Here is a 16,500-nt window from a genome sequence, read left to right on the forward strand (position 1 = left end):
GGAAGCAGCAACAAGTCTTTCAGCAGGGCTTCATCAGCTACAAACAGTCCTCATATGCACTTCACTTCCCTTTGGTCCATACAACACTCCTGTTGGGTCCGTTTTATTCATCCCATTTTATAGACGAAGATCTGAAGCTCAGAGAGAATAATGGACTTAGGGTGGTGTGGCATTCAAATCCTCTAACTCCAGACCTCACATCCCTTTTCCATACCCCAGAGCCTCTCTACCAACATGATTCCAGTCGGGTGGAAAGGCAAATTGAACAGGCCAGGAAGTCAACTCTTCAAAGAGAAATAACTCAAAAAGCTAAGAAATATATACACTCCTTAATATAGTATCAGTAAGAGGAGACAGCAAAAGAGAGGAATATAGAAACCCTTTGGGGACAATAAGCTTCAAAGAGTTTCAAAGAATATATAATGGATTCTCACTTATTTCTCCCCTCTCTCTCCTTCTATTCCAAGACCTCAGTTTCTCCTCAAAAATATTCACAAAGGAAGCACTCGGCTGAGGAGACCACCGCAAGCTGGCTGTGTGATTCCATGCTCTCTCAAGGTGGTAATCATCATTTTTTGTATGAAAAGTTAGCCTTCTGGAGGCCTCACGGTAAGAGCCACCATGAATCAAGGGTCTGCTGCAGGCCAGGCGCTGGTAGAGAGGTTCACACATTGGCTCACCTGTCCACCTGATGGCTTTGTGCCCACCTGTCAGCAGCCTTTCACGCTGCCTGTGAAGTGGCTGAGCTTCGGAGGATGGCAGTTCAGCATGGAAGACAGCGAGGCCTGCAGGCTACGGTGCTCCCTGGACCATGCCCACCGGGTCACCTCACCAGCTGTAGACACCCTCCTGCCTGCAACTTCTCCAAGGGAGGATCTTAAACCAATGGGCAACGCATCGGCCCAGAAACCCAGATATCCAGTCTCGTCGTGAGAAAAACAACAGACAAACCCAAATCGAGGGTCATTCTATAAAATGCTTCACCAGGACTCTTCAAAACTGACAAGGTCGTGGAAAATAAGAAAAGACTGGAAAACTGTCACAGACCAAAAGAGGGAAAAAAAATTGTGACTAAATATAATGCCACATCCTTGATAAGATCTCAAAAGAAGAAAAAAGAAGACTTTGGTGGAAAAGCTGGTAAAACCTGAATAAAATCATTGAATTTTAATTCACCATAATGTAATCCTCTAGCTTTGACAAATATGCCGTGGTAATAGACATTAATAGGGAAAACTGGGGGAAGGGTATGAAAGCTCTCTGGACCATCTTTGCTACTTTCCTGTAAATCCGGAAGTATTCCAGAATTAAAGGTTATTTAAACAAACAGTTTTAAAAATCAATGCAAAAACCTACTCAACATCTACTCAACACCAGGCACTGTGTAAGGCACGAGAGTCACAACAGTGAACAGGAGAAGCTCTGCCCCTGCTGCCCAGGGTCAGAATCTCATGGAAAACAAGCACAACCCTAGCAACCTCAAGCACCCTGGCCTTCTAGGTCAGACTTTCCTTTAATATGGAAGTAAAATTGTTCAATCCCCACCCTTCGCTGGCTGCAAGAAATTCAGTCCCCTCACAAATATTTCTGAAAACTTTGGGAAGAAGATGAGGACACGGTGGTGGTCACCTCTCGTCCATTTTGCTCCAAATTCCAGCTCAGGCTACTCTTTGATCATCTCTGGTCTCTTTGGTACCTGCTCCTTCTGGCTGCTGCCCCCCTCTCTGTACTGTTCTGCATGGACACAGCAGAACCCATCTGCTTCCTTTCCCACAGTATTATTAACTCAAGTGCTAATTACCAATATATACAACTGTCTTTGCTGATAAAGAAGTGAATGACAGCACAGACCTGGAAACTCTACTATGGGCTGCAAACATCACTGTGATTAGACTACCCAACAAGGGGGGTGCCTTTCTCTCTTTCTCTTTCTCTCTCTCTCTCTCTCTCTCTCTCTCTCAGGTTGGGTCATTTCCCTCTAGGGCCTAGCATACCACTTGCTGCTAGATCCTTTCTCCCTGCACCAAGCCCCTTCCCTATCTAGCAAATCACCTCTCTGCCCAGCTGCCTCTGCCTACCAGGGGGAGAAGAAATGAAAATCCCTATGGTTGATTACACAAAACGATTTTAACACTTTCTTTGTTACAACCATTGGTAACTAGACTCCCTCTGGGGCTTGTCATGGAAAGCATGACAGCTTAATGTTGTTTTCCTAAATAATGGAGTAGTTCTCTCTCCAGAGAATTTTTCTCTGCACCAATGTTAAAATCCAGGCAAGCATATAATGGTCTTTTGGTTGGTTGATTTTTGTCTTCCAAATGAGCACTTGTTCTCCATTGTTAACATTACTATCTCAGAGGTCATTAATAGTTGCTACTCATTCATGGAATTTTATACAGTGCATTCATAAACACTACTTCAAATATTCCTCATACAACCCAGGTGAAGCACATTTGTTCTTATCCTCATTTTACAGAAAAAAAAAAAAACCCACTAGCATAAGTGATGTTTCTGAACTAATGCACCTGGTGAGGGGAAAATCCCGGATTGACTCTGGGACTTTGGATTCTAAGGCTAATGTTTGTTGTACTGCATGCTTGCCATTCGTTAGTCACATAGAAACTTGGCAATCTCAGAGTTGGAAGCCATAGTAGAGGCAAGCTATCCCTTTCAGCTGCTCAATACACGACGTGTCCCCACAGTGTCCAGTTCATACCACTTCCTGAGCTTCTCCATAAACAACGCCATTGGAGGATGCGCTCCATGACTGAGCGCTCTCATTATTAACAATAATAACCAATATTTGGATGGTTCCTTACATCCAGGCTACAATGTGTACTGACCTCTCAGGAAATCCTCACAATCTCCTTCTACCTGGGTATTATTCAATAAACAACAACAAATATTTGCTAGCCCCTCTTGGGGCAGGCTTTGAAGCCACTAAGGTGGCTGAGTCTCACCGCCTCCAGCTACATGTTTGAAAAAGGCTTTGAAGGATAAATAAGAGTTCACCACACAAAGAAGGACTTTTAAGAAGAAAGATGGAGGGGCGCCTGGGTGGCTCAGTCGGTTAGGTGGCCGACTTCGGCTCAGGTCACGATCTCATGGTCCGTGAGTTCAAGCCCCGTGTCGGGCTCTGTGCTGACTGCTCAGAGCCTGGAGCCTGTTTCAGATTCTGTGTCTCCCTCTCTCTCTGACCCTACCCCGTTCATGCTCTGTCTCTCTCTGTCTCAAAAATAAATAAATGTTTTTAAAAATTTTAAAAAAAAAAAAAGAAGAAAGATGGAGTACAAATCCCTAGCCTAATCCAAGTAACACAACATAATCCTCGGCACTGTAATCTGTTGCCTTATACACAGTATTTCGTGGAGCCTCTATAATAGCCCTCTTATTTAAGTATTATTAATGCTGTTTTATAGATGTGAAACTCGAGGAACTTGGAATTTACCCAAAACAGAGAGCTAAGGAATGGATGGGCCAAGATTTAAGCCCAAGTCTGTATGACTTTAGACCCCCATCTTTCAGCTTTATGCAGAAGGCTTCTCATGCTTGAATTCTGCCAGGCATGAGAAACTCAGGGCGGATAAGATCCCGCCCTTAACCTCAAAGACTTACACTCCAGGCATCCTGAGAACTTTCCTCTTACGTGTACCAAGAGATGTTTTACTCCCTGCACAGAAATACAAGAAAAGACCAGAACCACTAATTCTGGCTTTTCCATTATCCATGTTCAAAAGATTTATCCCTGTGTTTGTCAGTGGCATCACCACATACCCAATTAGATTCACTGAGAAGTCAAGAGGGAAGTCAGGAACAGGGATTCCTATAATTCAGAGCTGCCAAAGAGGATGCTGTAAACGTAACCCACAGGAATATTTAGCTTAAACTTGCGAGGGGGATCTCTAGGAGATCACTTGAGGCTTAAGGCTTCCTCTTTCACACAGCGCTTTCTTGGCCACGAGAAATCATGTTCGGGTAACAGGAACGCTGAGGCTCAAAATGTTGAGAATTGGAACTCAATGAGGAAATCCAGGAGAGGGCCTTACATCTCCAGGATGATTTTTAAAACAGTACCAGGAAGTTTAACAGACATCATTACTGTACATGATGTTTGTGCAGAGTCCTGGACATGCAAGAAAGCAGGAAGCAAATACAAGAACTACCATGGGGCTTGCTAGGGCACATGCAAGAGAAGAAGTTCCTATTGCTGTTTCAAAGAATAACATCTTCTATTTGGTATGCATGTGCTAATTCATGAAACTATTGTAAATATGAAGTAATGCATGGATGGAATAATCTTCAGTATTATCTCATTTGAACATGTGAATGCCAAAGCCAAAGCATTTCAGTTGTCCCCATTTTCAAGATGAAGGAACTGAGGCAGGGATCTATAGCTACTAAGTCTTGAAACTGGCTCATTTCCCTCATAACGGTTCCTTTCCTGAGACTTCCTTTCTCTGTGTCTTTCCTAACACTGGGCACTGTTGGACTCTTTGATAACGCTTTCTTTTGCTCAAATACAGGAGTTTAATGGGTTCAAATTGGCAATCAAACTCACAACATGCAAAAGACTATTAATCTAGTGCTATTTTTACTTAGCTTCATGGAACAATACTGCACAGAATTTTCGGCTCAGTGAGAAGCCAAGCAGCCATATGCACGTCCACAGCTGTTTTCCACCCTCATCCACACAGATGAAAGCTAAAGAGGGTGAGGGCCACCTTGACCAAAGAAACTACAGCCTACATTTCCCACCATTTCTTTCTTTAGTGTTCTAGTCACAGAGGCCCAAGGCCTGTATGCTACCTCACCACTCCCCCAGACCAGGGGCTGTCCACTGAACTGCAAAGAGATGTGGCATTCCACATGTACCTTAAATCAGTAGTTTCCAAGGACTCAGAGCCGTAAGAAAGTGAAGACCAGGTCATTCTCTGAGACAGGCCTCTGGATAAGCCCACACCTGAAGTCAACACTTTACTAAGAATCTTATTGACATAGAATCTATTTCTTTTAATTTAAAAAATTTTAATATTTATTTATTTATTTTGAGAGAGAGAGAGAGAGTGGCAGCAGGAGAGGGGCAGAGAGAGGGAAAGAGAGAGAATCCCAAGCAGGCTCTGTGCTGTCAGTGCAGAGCCTGACACAGGGTTCTATCTCATGACTATGAGATCATGACCTGAGCTGAAATCAGATTCTTAACCAACTGAGCCACCCAGGCACCCCTAGAATCTCTTTTTTGTATTTGACTTCTCAATCAAGTGAGAAATAGGACCAAAGAGACTGCAGATGGGGAACTAAAATAGCATCATTACCAACAGCATAATATTGGAAAGAATGGCTCAGATCTGCAGGCAAATGAACTCAAAGCCCTGAATCTTAGAATTAGAAAGACTTAGCCAGCAATAGCTGCTGAGACAGGACATGCCATGGTAGGGCAAGTGTCCATGCTGCAGAGGCAGAACAGCCTGGGTGCTCACTAGGGCAGGCCTACACACAACATGAGGAGGAAGAATTCAGCATCCTGCAAGACTTCCTTTGTATCTACACAGGCAGGTGGTCAGCAGCTCAGAAGAACACACAATAATGATGAATGAGTGAGCAACGCATCTCTCTACTTAAAACAATAAAAAGTAGGAAGGGCTAAAGTAATTAAACTATTTCTCGTGCATATACTCATTGACCCCACAGATCTTGATTGAGCACCCACTGTTTTCCAGACCCTGGTCTAGGTGCTGTGACTACAACAACAAGCAGGGTGGACAATGTTCTTGACTTTGTCAAACTTGTACTCTCACTGGGGCAGCAGACAATAAACAAATACACAATTAGAAGACCAACATGCTGACATGCAGCAACCAGTTCCATGTCAGGGATGGGAAGAGACAGACGGAGCGTTCAGAGAAGACCTCACTGGGAAGGTGATGGGGTCCAGCATTTACACACACACACACACACACACACCTAGAAGAAGAGCCTTCCAGGCAAAAGGAAGAGGGTAGGGGTTGAGACAGGAGTCTCGGGGAATGGCTAGGAGGCCAATGTGCCTGGAGCTCAGTGAACAAGGGGGAAAAAAAAGTCAGAGGTGGCTAGAGGCCAGGCCAAGTAAGAACAGACGATGGTCGAGGCTTTTCTCTGCTCTCTGCACGCTGCAGGAAAAGAGGGACAAGGGGACTGAACAAACAAGCATCAATAATCAGAATACAGACAATCTGGACACTCAGTATTTTAGTGGCAATTTTGAAGAAAATTGGTACATATATATGTTTTTAATGTAATTTCAATGGAATTGAAAACGTGGAATTCTTGAGGTTTGGGTATATGATGTAATTCAGAACTGAAGAGACAAACAAGGTCTCCCTGCAGTCAAGAAGGAATCTGATACTATGGGTTATTAAAAGCCATCCCTTAAGTCTAAACTAAATTCTTCCTGCTGTCACTTAGAGCCATTTCTTCATATTATGTCCTGACAGCAGGTAATAAACCAGTGGATTATTTGCAAAATACCTTCTGAAGAACTGCATTTCCAAGAGGAATTCTGCCAGGTCACATATAACAAAAGAACAGAGCAGTCCATTCCCCATATACACCCCCAGATGCTCCCAAAGATACACATATATAAATACATCCATGCACAGGCACACACACATGTGCAATTGTGCACACACATAAAACAGCGCCAACAATGACAGCAATGAATGCCAGGCTGTCTGGCTGGGTGCTCAGTTCCTCTTACCTAGCATGTTTTTAGTGCCTTGCATAACAGTCCATAAAATAGAAGCTCTCTCCTCTAAGAACCTTCACCTCCTCCCACACCCCCACCCCACACTGCTTCTCTGGTAGTGCCACCCCTGTTCCAGGTCAACAACTCAATTGCTCAAGGGCTCCTGACCACAAACCCTAAGAGGGAACAAATATCCACATACACATTCTACCCATGAACTAAACACAGGACGTTATTCAGTTCACCTGATGTAGGTTTAAAGCATTCCAGAGTCGTTCCCAGGTCACCTCCAATTTTCACTGGTCCACCAATAATTAAAAATTCTCTTCTAAATCCAACACTTGGAGGCATTCTCTTTTCTTACTAATTTTCTCCCTTTTAACAACTATGTGTGCTGGTTAATCTTCACTTATGACTCCAGGTTCATTCCCCACCTCTCCTGCCCTACTGGCCCGAAGAGACTGACACTCTTGGGGGGCTCTATCACTCAGTTCACCCATCCTTTGGCTTTCCAGGGAGTTTGGCTAAAAGGGGCGCCAGAAGGAGGAGACAGCAATCAGGGCATTTCTTCCCTATCCCCTGTCCTGCCGTAACTCTGGAGCTGCAGCCAAACATTCCCCCCTCCATGTTCCCATTAGCTTTGCCAACACTATTTCCCCCCTTTTTTCCTTCAACCCTAGAGGTGGTAACAGCTTCCCATTGGTGCTAGCCCCTGGGTACAACATCCTCTGCTGATTTCCTCAACCCTCATCACACTGCTGCAGGTTGTTCTTTTATTAAAATGTGTTCAGGCTAACTATCCAAATAGGATTCTGTTTTCTTCCAGAATCCTAGGAATATACCAGACCTAATCTATTTTCAGTTCCTTCAGTCCCTGGATACCTGTTCACTTTTCCCACTACACACAGTGTGATTCTATTTCCCTCGCCTCTAAGTCAATGTTCTTGAGGCCCTACCCATATTATTTTTTCCCTTGGCTTGATATTCAGCTTCATCCTGAGCTTCTCAGAAATTATTCATTCATTTCCTCAAATAATGTTTACTGAACATATAAGGACGTCAAATATTATAAATGCAATCATGAATAAGACACGGTCCCTGCTTTCAATTAGTTTGCTGTCCAGAGAATAAAAAAACAGGAATAAACTAGAAAAATATTAATAATAATAAGGAAGGCAAGAATAAAAGGAAGAACATAAGACTCAATAAGAGGGACAGCTAATTTAATCTTGGAGAGCCAAGAGAATGGATGCCCAATGTGAGATCTCAAGAATAAGAAAAGTTGGGGCGCCTGGGTGGCTCAGTCAGTTGAGTGTCCAACTTTGGCTCAGGTCATGATCTCGTGGTCCATGAGTTCGAGCCCTACGTCGGGCTCTGTGCTGACAGCTCAGAGCCTGGAGCCTGCTTCAGATTCTGTGTCTCCCTCTCTCTCTGCCCCTCCCCCCACTAATGCTCTGTCTCTGTCTCTGTCTCTGTCTCTCTCTCTCTCTGTCAAAAATAAAAAAAACATTAAAATTTTTTAGGGCTCCTGGGTGGCTCAGTCGGTTAAGCATCTGACTTTGGCTCAGGTCATGATCTCACATTCCATGAGTTCAAGCCCCACGTTAGGCTCTGTGTTGACAGCTTGGAGCCTGGAGCCTGCTTCAGATTCTGTGTCTCCCTCTCTCTCTGCCCCTCCCCCCACTAATGCTCTGTCTCTGTCTTTGTCTCTGTCTCTGTCTCTCTCTGTCAAAAATTAAAAAACATTAAAAAAAATTTTTTAGGGGCGCCTGGGTGGCTCAGTCAGTTAAGCATCTGACTTTGGCTCAGGTCATGATTTCACATTCCGTGAGTTCAAGCCCCACGTCGGGCTCTGTGCTGACAGCTCAGAGCCTGGAGCTTGCTTTATATTCTGTGTCTCCCTCTCTCTCTGACCCTCCCCCATTCATGCTCTGTCTTTCTCTGTCTCAAAAATAAATAAACATTAAAAAATTTTAAAAATAAATAAATAAAAATTCTTAAATAAAGAATAAGAAAAGTAAAGAGTAAGACTGAGAAGAACATAAGCAAATGCTCAGGATGTGGTAAGAGAGGGTATTGAGTAGGGCTGGAATAGAGAGCAAGAAGAGATAAGACTGGGAGAAAAGATAAGGCATCTCACAGAAGGCCTTGCAAGCCTTTTAAAGAGTTTGGGCTTTATCCAAAGGTCGATGTGCAATCACTGAAGGGTGTTAAGCCAAGAAATACCATAACTAGATATGTGTTTAGGGAATTCCCAGACAGCTGTGAAGCAGAGAACGGATGGAAGGGAGTAAAACTGGGCCTAAAACCGGGGTGACCTGGCATACACAGTTTCAGTGAAGACTGGAAGAGGTGGGCATAATTATAAAAATGTTTAGATGTTGGGATTAATAAAACTTGGTGATTATTGGGATGGAGAAGATGAGGGAGACGGAGAAATGGACAGACACATCCAAATCTAAGGCTTAAGTAAGAGTATGCTGGTACCACTCACAAAGGTAGAATACATAGGAGAAGGGCAAGGGCAAATATTTTTTAATAGCTCAACTGACTTCGAGGTCCTGGCTGGCCTTCCTGTGGGGGTGTATCTGTAAGCAGCTACATGCACAGGTCCAGGGCTGAGCAGGGACATGTGGGCTAAGTCATGCATATTGGTTGGCCTGTTACTCAGAACCCTCACTCTCTCGTTTCCTCCTCTCTTTGCTCTGAATGAATTTTCAGTAGTTACCCCTGGTTCTTCTCTCACCTTGAGCTTAATCAGGGTCCTCAATACTTTCTAGACACATGGTTTTCTTTTAAAATGTTCACATCCTTTTCCAGAATGCCTACAACTATAATTTATTTAAAATACAATTTGGGACATAACCAACTTGCTTCAGGGATTCCTTCTCTCCTCACCCACCCCCAACCTTTACTTTCAGGCTGGCAAGGGACTCCTATCTTCCAAGCCCAAAGGAGCAACCATTTCCCCCCACACACATGTAATTCAAGGTCCATCCCTGACTTTAGCCAAGGTGATGACCCCGGGTCTCCTTTAATGTTTAAGTAGGAGGTATTTTCAATAACCAAGGCCATGAGTAAAAGATAAACATTCCCACCCGGAGGCACTATCAATCATTCATTCAGAAAGGCAAGGGCTCCTGCTCAGAGAGTAAAACATTATGAAAAGCAGAAGCATCTTAGGCTAAGAGCAGGTGTACCCAAGCTTCCAAAAAAATACCCTCTCCCCCTTTCCCATTGAGCTCAGCCCCCAGAGGCCCAGGATAAATCTAAATCAACCTTCCTCCAGCCAAAGCCAAATCTCTGCCAAGAGGTAACAAACATATTCACCGGCCAAAGCTAAATCTTCAGCTCTGCTTTTCTCATCAACTACAAACTGCACCTGGGGCTGAGCCCTTGATCTCTCCCCAGTGAAGGAATGAGCAAAGGAACACACAGCTCCTTGGAAGATGGACATCGGTGTTCTCCCACCCTTGTGGGCCAATACCTCTTATTTGCTTCACTTCAATTCACCATGCATTTATTGAGCACCTTGTGTGTTCCAGGTTCTGCGAATAGCCTTTCACACACACACTCACAAAAACATATGTATAAGTTACCATCTCTCCACTTGAAGAGATTACTATTTGAAGAGGGTTAAAGGTGTATAGTAATTGCAACATATGATGATAAATAGTAACTGTTTAGCAGCGCCTGGGTTTCTTAGTCGGTTAGGTGTCAGACTTCGGCTCAGGTCATGATCTCAAGGCTTGTGAGTTCAAACCCTGCTTCGGCGTCGGGCTCTGTGCTGACAGCTCAGAGCCTGGAGCCTGCTTCCGATTCTGCGTCTCCCTCTCTCTCTGCCCCTCCCCTGCTCATTCTGTTTCTCTCTCTCTCTCTCTCTCTCTCTCTCTCTCTCTCTCTCTCTCTCTCTCTCAAAAATAAAAAAAAATTAAAAAAATTAAAAATGAATTTAAAAAAATAGTAACTGTTAAATGCCAGGAATAAATTCTCCCTGGGTTGATAGAAGGTAAGGTAGAGAGAGCTGGGGAAAAGTAAAAGGAAGGATGAAATTAATCAGATGGCAAAGGAAACAATATTAACGCACTGCACCTGGAGCAGAGGACAGAAGGGGCTTCATCTGCCATGAGGAGGAATGTGATCTTCAGTCTATAAGCATCAAGAGCCCTTAACACAGGCATTCTCAGGCAGTCCTCAGACTTACAGAGCAGAGCCACGCAGTGTGATCCACAGACCACAGCCACAGAGATGTGGCCAGGCCAGTCCACCAAGATGAGAACTGAGATGAGCCTTTTCAAACTCGACACTGATATGCAAGCATGGGATGAGAGTCGTCGTATCAGGGTACTGACCAGCTCAGATGTGGTCACACTTGTGGGAGAGTCTTAACTGGTGTGAGCTGGGAATAAGGATTGATTTGTGACAGATTGAAATTTTGAAAAATAAGTAAAATCGTGTCCTTTGCCACAGATAATTCAAGGATCACTGTCCCTAGAGGGGGTTGTTGGTTGGACTTTAAAGTGTCTTTGGCATTACATGTAAAACTGTGTGCAGTTTGAGAGGTTCTTCCTCTCTTTCTTTTTGCTTTTTTTTTGTTTGCTTGTTTTTGAGGAGAAGGCTCATAGCTTTTACCAGATTCTCACATGGATTTTCAACATTGAGAAGGGGACTCGGGTTTGTTCTGTGTGTTTGGAAGACCCCTCCTGGCCACCGAGAGTCCGGACTGGCCTGCCCCCACAGGTGGGAGTCCCTCGGCCCCTACTCGGTAGATGGCACCACTACTGCCATCGCCAGTCACCCAACCTCTCAATTTATAAATTAAGAATCAAATATAACGAGGGGCACCTGGGTGGCTCAGTCGGTTAAGCATCCGACTTCGGCTCAGGTCATGATCTCGCGGTCTGTGGGTTCGAGCCCCGCATCAGGCTCTGTGCTGACTGCTCAGAGCCTGGAGCCTGTTTCGGATTCTGTGTCTCCCTCTTTCTCTGACCCTCCCCCATTCATGCTCTGTCCCTCTCTGTCTCAAAAATAAATAAACGTTAAAAAAAAAAATTTAAAAAAAAGAATCAAATATAACGATAACACATCTACAGTGTTTTATACATTTTTTATGCCTTTTTATCCCTTTGCTTTTCTGTCTGCCAAGATCTTCCTTCCCTGCTACCCTCCTGGCTACCTAGCAAATCCTTACTCATCCTGAAAGGCCCATTTCTGGTAGGGCCACCTCTGAGGAATTTCATAACACATCTCTCTGCTGTGCTCACTAAAGTCCTAGTACATACCTTTATCGTAACCATCACCATATCTTCTTGTAATTATTTTCCTTTATGCCTACGGCCCCCACTAGAAGACTTTTGAGGGCAAGATTTGGGACGCACTCATCTTGTATCTCCAAAGGCTGGTATAAATATTTTCTTGATCCCAAGAAGGTGAATCCGATTGACTAGCCCGGGTCATAGTACTTTGTGTCCTATGATGGACAAGGGTCCTAGGAGGGTCAGAGCACCAGGGGGCACGACCTGCATCAGCTGCCCTAGCTGTGGGGCATGATCAATCCTGTGGCTGTGAGGGATGGGAGAGGAGACACAACGACTAAAAATGGCCTGGACACGAGGCAAGCTCCCTACAGCAAAAGCAAACTGCTGTCATCAGAGGACAGAGAGAATCCTGAGCATGAAAAACAGCATCTCCCTACTGAACCTGTTGTACTCATTTATAAAATGAGATAATTAATTTTAAAGAATTAATCACCCTATAAATTTTTGTAGGAATCTAAGTACTGTGCCACCTTTCATATTTCCTTTGAAAAGAAACCAAATATGTCTGAGTGTGGAGAGAACAAAGGGGGTGTGGGGTGAAGACTAAAGACACTGCTGAGACACATTTCATCCATGGGTAGAAGGCTGCAGTGTTTTATTGCACATCAAGAAAATCGGTAAAAATCTGGATTGGGTTTCTATCTAACCAACCGTAAAACTGTATACAGCCTTGCATCACTTATAGTTATTTCTGAGGCATTGTTTACAATTGTCTATATCGGCTGGCCAGTTTCTTTGGTACTATTGATTCCAAGGTTGTATCATTTATCACTCATAATCAGGGTTTCTCTGTGATGCATAACAAGTGCTGTAGCAGATAAAAGGAAAATCCAGTTAATGTTGAAAGCTTGAGAAGAAGGCAAGAGTCTACATTTGATGTTTTGGCTCCCTTTCCATGGACCACGTGCTTGTCACACTCTTAGATGTGTCCTGTGAGGGCTGGGACTCACTGTAGAAGCAGTAGGAAGAATATCATAAAATAAACATATCTCTCCTCTCCTTCTGGGCACCAGGGTCTGAAAACAATGAACAAATGTCACCTGTTTCTAACCTATTTCTAACTTCCTGAGAATAAGGACTTTTCTCTCTTACTTCCTGTTACATCCTCGGTTTCTTATCTGGTCCTTGAAACATAGAAGGCACATCTTAAATATGTGAATGAATGAATGAACAATTTCTAAGAGTTCTATCCTCTTTTGTAAAATAATCAGGCAAGAATTAAAATCATACCATGAAATTAATCAAATGTAGTTCACCGGGAATAGCTATAATATATAAATACACATAGCTTACCACATGTACCGGTGATTCGGCTACAGCTATAGAACGACTGGAGCATAAGGTGCCAGAGAAAACTTACCTAGGAATAATGAAGGTGACATCTAGTTTGGCTATGCAGGTCTCATGTCCTGTAATCCACTGCCTTATTGGCTAACAGTTTGGATGCCATGCTGGTTCCCAAGGGCCAAGTAGGACTGACCACCCACCAGCTGGGATCAGAACTGATTGCCATGTGCATTGACAAGATTTCTCAGATTGTAATCTTGTGGCTATTCAAAGTTTAGTCTTTTTTTCTTTTTATTTTGTTACCATTTTTTTAAAGAAATAACATGCTCTTGAGAGAAGTTTTATAGCCAATGGGAAGTACAGAAAAGCAGGGAAAGTATCACTTGTTATTTCTATTATCCATTCAACAAATAATTCTGAGCATTGCTCTAAGTGTCAGGGATATAAGTGTCAGGGATATACAAGATAAATAAAATCTCTGTCCATGGGGAGCTTATATTCTAGGGGGTGAAGAGGGGCAATAAACTGGTAAACAAATACAGATGTAATTATCAGGGTGGGACTAAGGACTAGGAAGACAAATACTGAGAATTAAGGGCTTGGACAAAATTCATAAAGGGCCCTTGGAGAAGGCCGTTCTCCTCAAGGACATGTAAGTGGAAAACTGAAGGAAGGCCCAGGGAAAGCATTCCAGCTGGCAGGAACAGCAAGCACAAAGGTCCAGAGGCAGGAGCATTCCTGGCATGCTTTTGAACCATGGAGGAGGCCTGAGTGGTTGGATGTTAGGGGCAGGGTACTGGAGATGACTGAGGAGAAGTTGAGGGCCCATGGCCACTGGAAAGATTTGGGGTTTTACTGTGAGAGTGACAGAAAGCTACAGGAGGATTTTGAGCCATTTTATCTTCAAAATAGTCACTTTGGAAGCTGTAAAAATAAGATCTTACAGGAGACAAGGGCCTCCAATTTGAAAGCTATTAAAATAGTCCAAGTGGGAAGAAATGGTGGCTTGAGCAAGGGGGCAGCAGTGGAAGATTGAACTAGCTAATGTACATAAAGCATTTGGCACAGTGTCTAGGACAAAGAAAACCAACAATATCCAGCAGCTGCTATTATTACTATTGTTTCTAGAGCTCCTCTTGCCAAGACCTGCAGATGAAAATCCCACAGATGAACTATTGGTTCCGTGGGGCCTGAATGAGCCTGCCATTTGCTCTATCTTATGTGTTCTGTTCTGTTTTGTTAATTTTTTAAATGTTTATTTCTTTTTGAAGGAGAGAGAGACAGAGCATGAATGGGAGACGGGCAGACAGAGAGGGAGACACAGCATCTGAAGCAGGCTCCAGGCTCTGAGCTGTCAGCACAGAGCCCAACGTGGGCCTCGAACCCACGAGCTGTGAGGTCATGACCTGATCCGAAGTCGGACACTTAACCGACTGAACCAGGCGCCCCTGTTTTGTTTTTTTTTATGTATGATTTTGGTTGATTAGAAACCTTTGCCTCATAACAACCTGTTATTTATCACATTGTTGGAACGAATTCCATTGTAGTGTTTCTAACCAGAATTAAGAGTGTGATCCCTAGGAAGCTGCTGCAGTTTTTTTCTTCTGGGCTGAGTGTCTGTGTATGTGAGTGCAGGGGTGTGCACATCCAGCCCAGGACTGTGCCACAAACACCCAATAATCAGCAGAAGCTGCAGCCAGCTTCTATTTGCCGGAGCGGCCAGCATCACTGATTTCTCAGTTCCCGTTCTCATCTGTGAAATTCCATGGACTCTGTTTCGTCCGCTCACCTCAGTTATCCCTTTGCCAGACACATTAACTCAGACTCACATAGCAGGAGAAACTGTCCAATCCCCTTTCCCACTTCTTGCTTTTTAGCTGCCCCACTAAGCCAGGAATGTTGCTCTATCCATCTGGTGCATAATTCCCACTCACTTTGATGTCTTCCAAATGTTATCTCATAAATGTTGAGAACCCATCTGGGCTCAGGGAAACCTCTCTGGGAAGATGCTGCTTAAGCCAATGCGGAGTAGAGAAGACTAATGACTTGCAGAGGCACTTGCTCAAAGCTATGGGCTCTGGCTTTGGGGTCTGCTAGAGAACCATGCTCATTTAGACGTTTATTTATTCTTGAGAGATTGAGAGAGAGAGAGAGAGAGAGAGAGAGAGAGAGAGAGAGAGAGAGCATGAGCAGGGGAGAGGCAGAGAGAGAGAGAGGGAGACACAGAATCCAAAGCAGGCTCCAGGCTCTGAGCTGTCAGCACAGAGCCCAACACAGGCTCGAACTAATGAACTGCGAGATCATGACCTGAGCTGAAGCCAGACGCCTAACTCACTGAGCCACCCAGGCACCCGAATCATGTTCCTTTTGATCCCCCAATCTTTTACGAGTGAATTCTTTTCCCTTCTGAAGCTGTCAAAAGGTAGTCACACCCCTGTGACCTTGTTTGTTGCCTTGTTTTGCAGCGATGTTTGCATGGACCCTCAGAGACACACAATAAAATGGGATGATCTGGGAATGAATCTACTTACAGCTAACTCTGAGCCCGGCTCCCAGTGCCCCCAGGAGAGCAGAGAGGAGAATGACATTATCAGAGGATGAAACGGAATCGATGGATAGAATCGTGGCATTCCAGCTGGGGAATGTGAAACCCAACGGGATGGGAGTCAAAGTAACTGAAATGGAGTCCTGGTTTCATTCTGCTGTCTATTAGTTGTGTGATCTGTATTAATTGACCTAACCCGCGTGAATCTGTTTTTCTCAGAGCTCCTCATATGTATGCAGTGCACCGGTGTGGGATCTCACAGACAGTAGGTGAGGCGATATTTGGTGGGCCAGTGCAGTGGTCTGTCAGCACTGGCTACGTGCTTGCACCTGCCTCTCCCCGAAGGGAGCTCTTGCTTAATCATCCACTTGGTTCTCAACAGTGACAACATTAAATTTGTCATCAAAAACCTTCCCATAAAGAAAACTTCAGGGGCGCCTGGGTGGCGCAGTCGGTTAAGCGTCCGACTTCAGCCAGGTCACGATCTCGCGGTCCGTGAGTTCGAGCCCCACGTCAGGCTCTGGGCTGATGGCTCGGAGCCTGGAGACTGTTTCCGATTCTGTGTCTCCCTCTCTCTCTGCCCCTCCCCCGTTCATGCTCTGTCTCTCTCTGTCCCAAAAATAAATAAA

The sequence above is a fragment of the Prionailurus bengalensis genome, chromosome F2 (genome assembly GCF_016509475.1).
Source record: "Prionailurus bengalensis isolate Pbe53 chromosome F2, Fcat_Pben_1.1_paternal_pri, whole genome shotgun sequence".
Taxonomy (NCBI): Eukaryota; Metazoa; Chordata; class Mammalia; order Carnivora; family Felidae; genus Prionailurus; species Prionailurus bengalensis.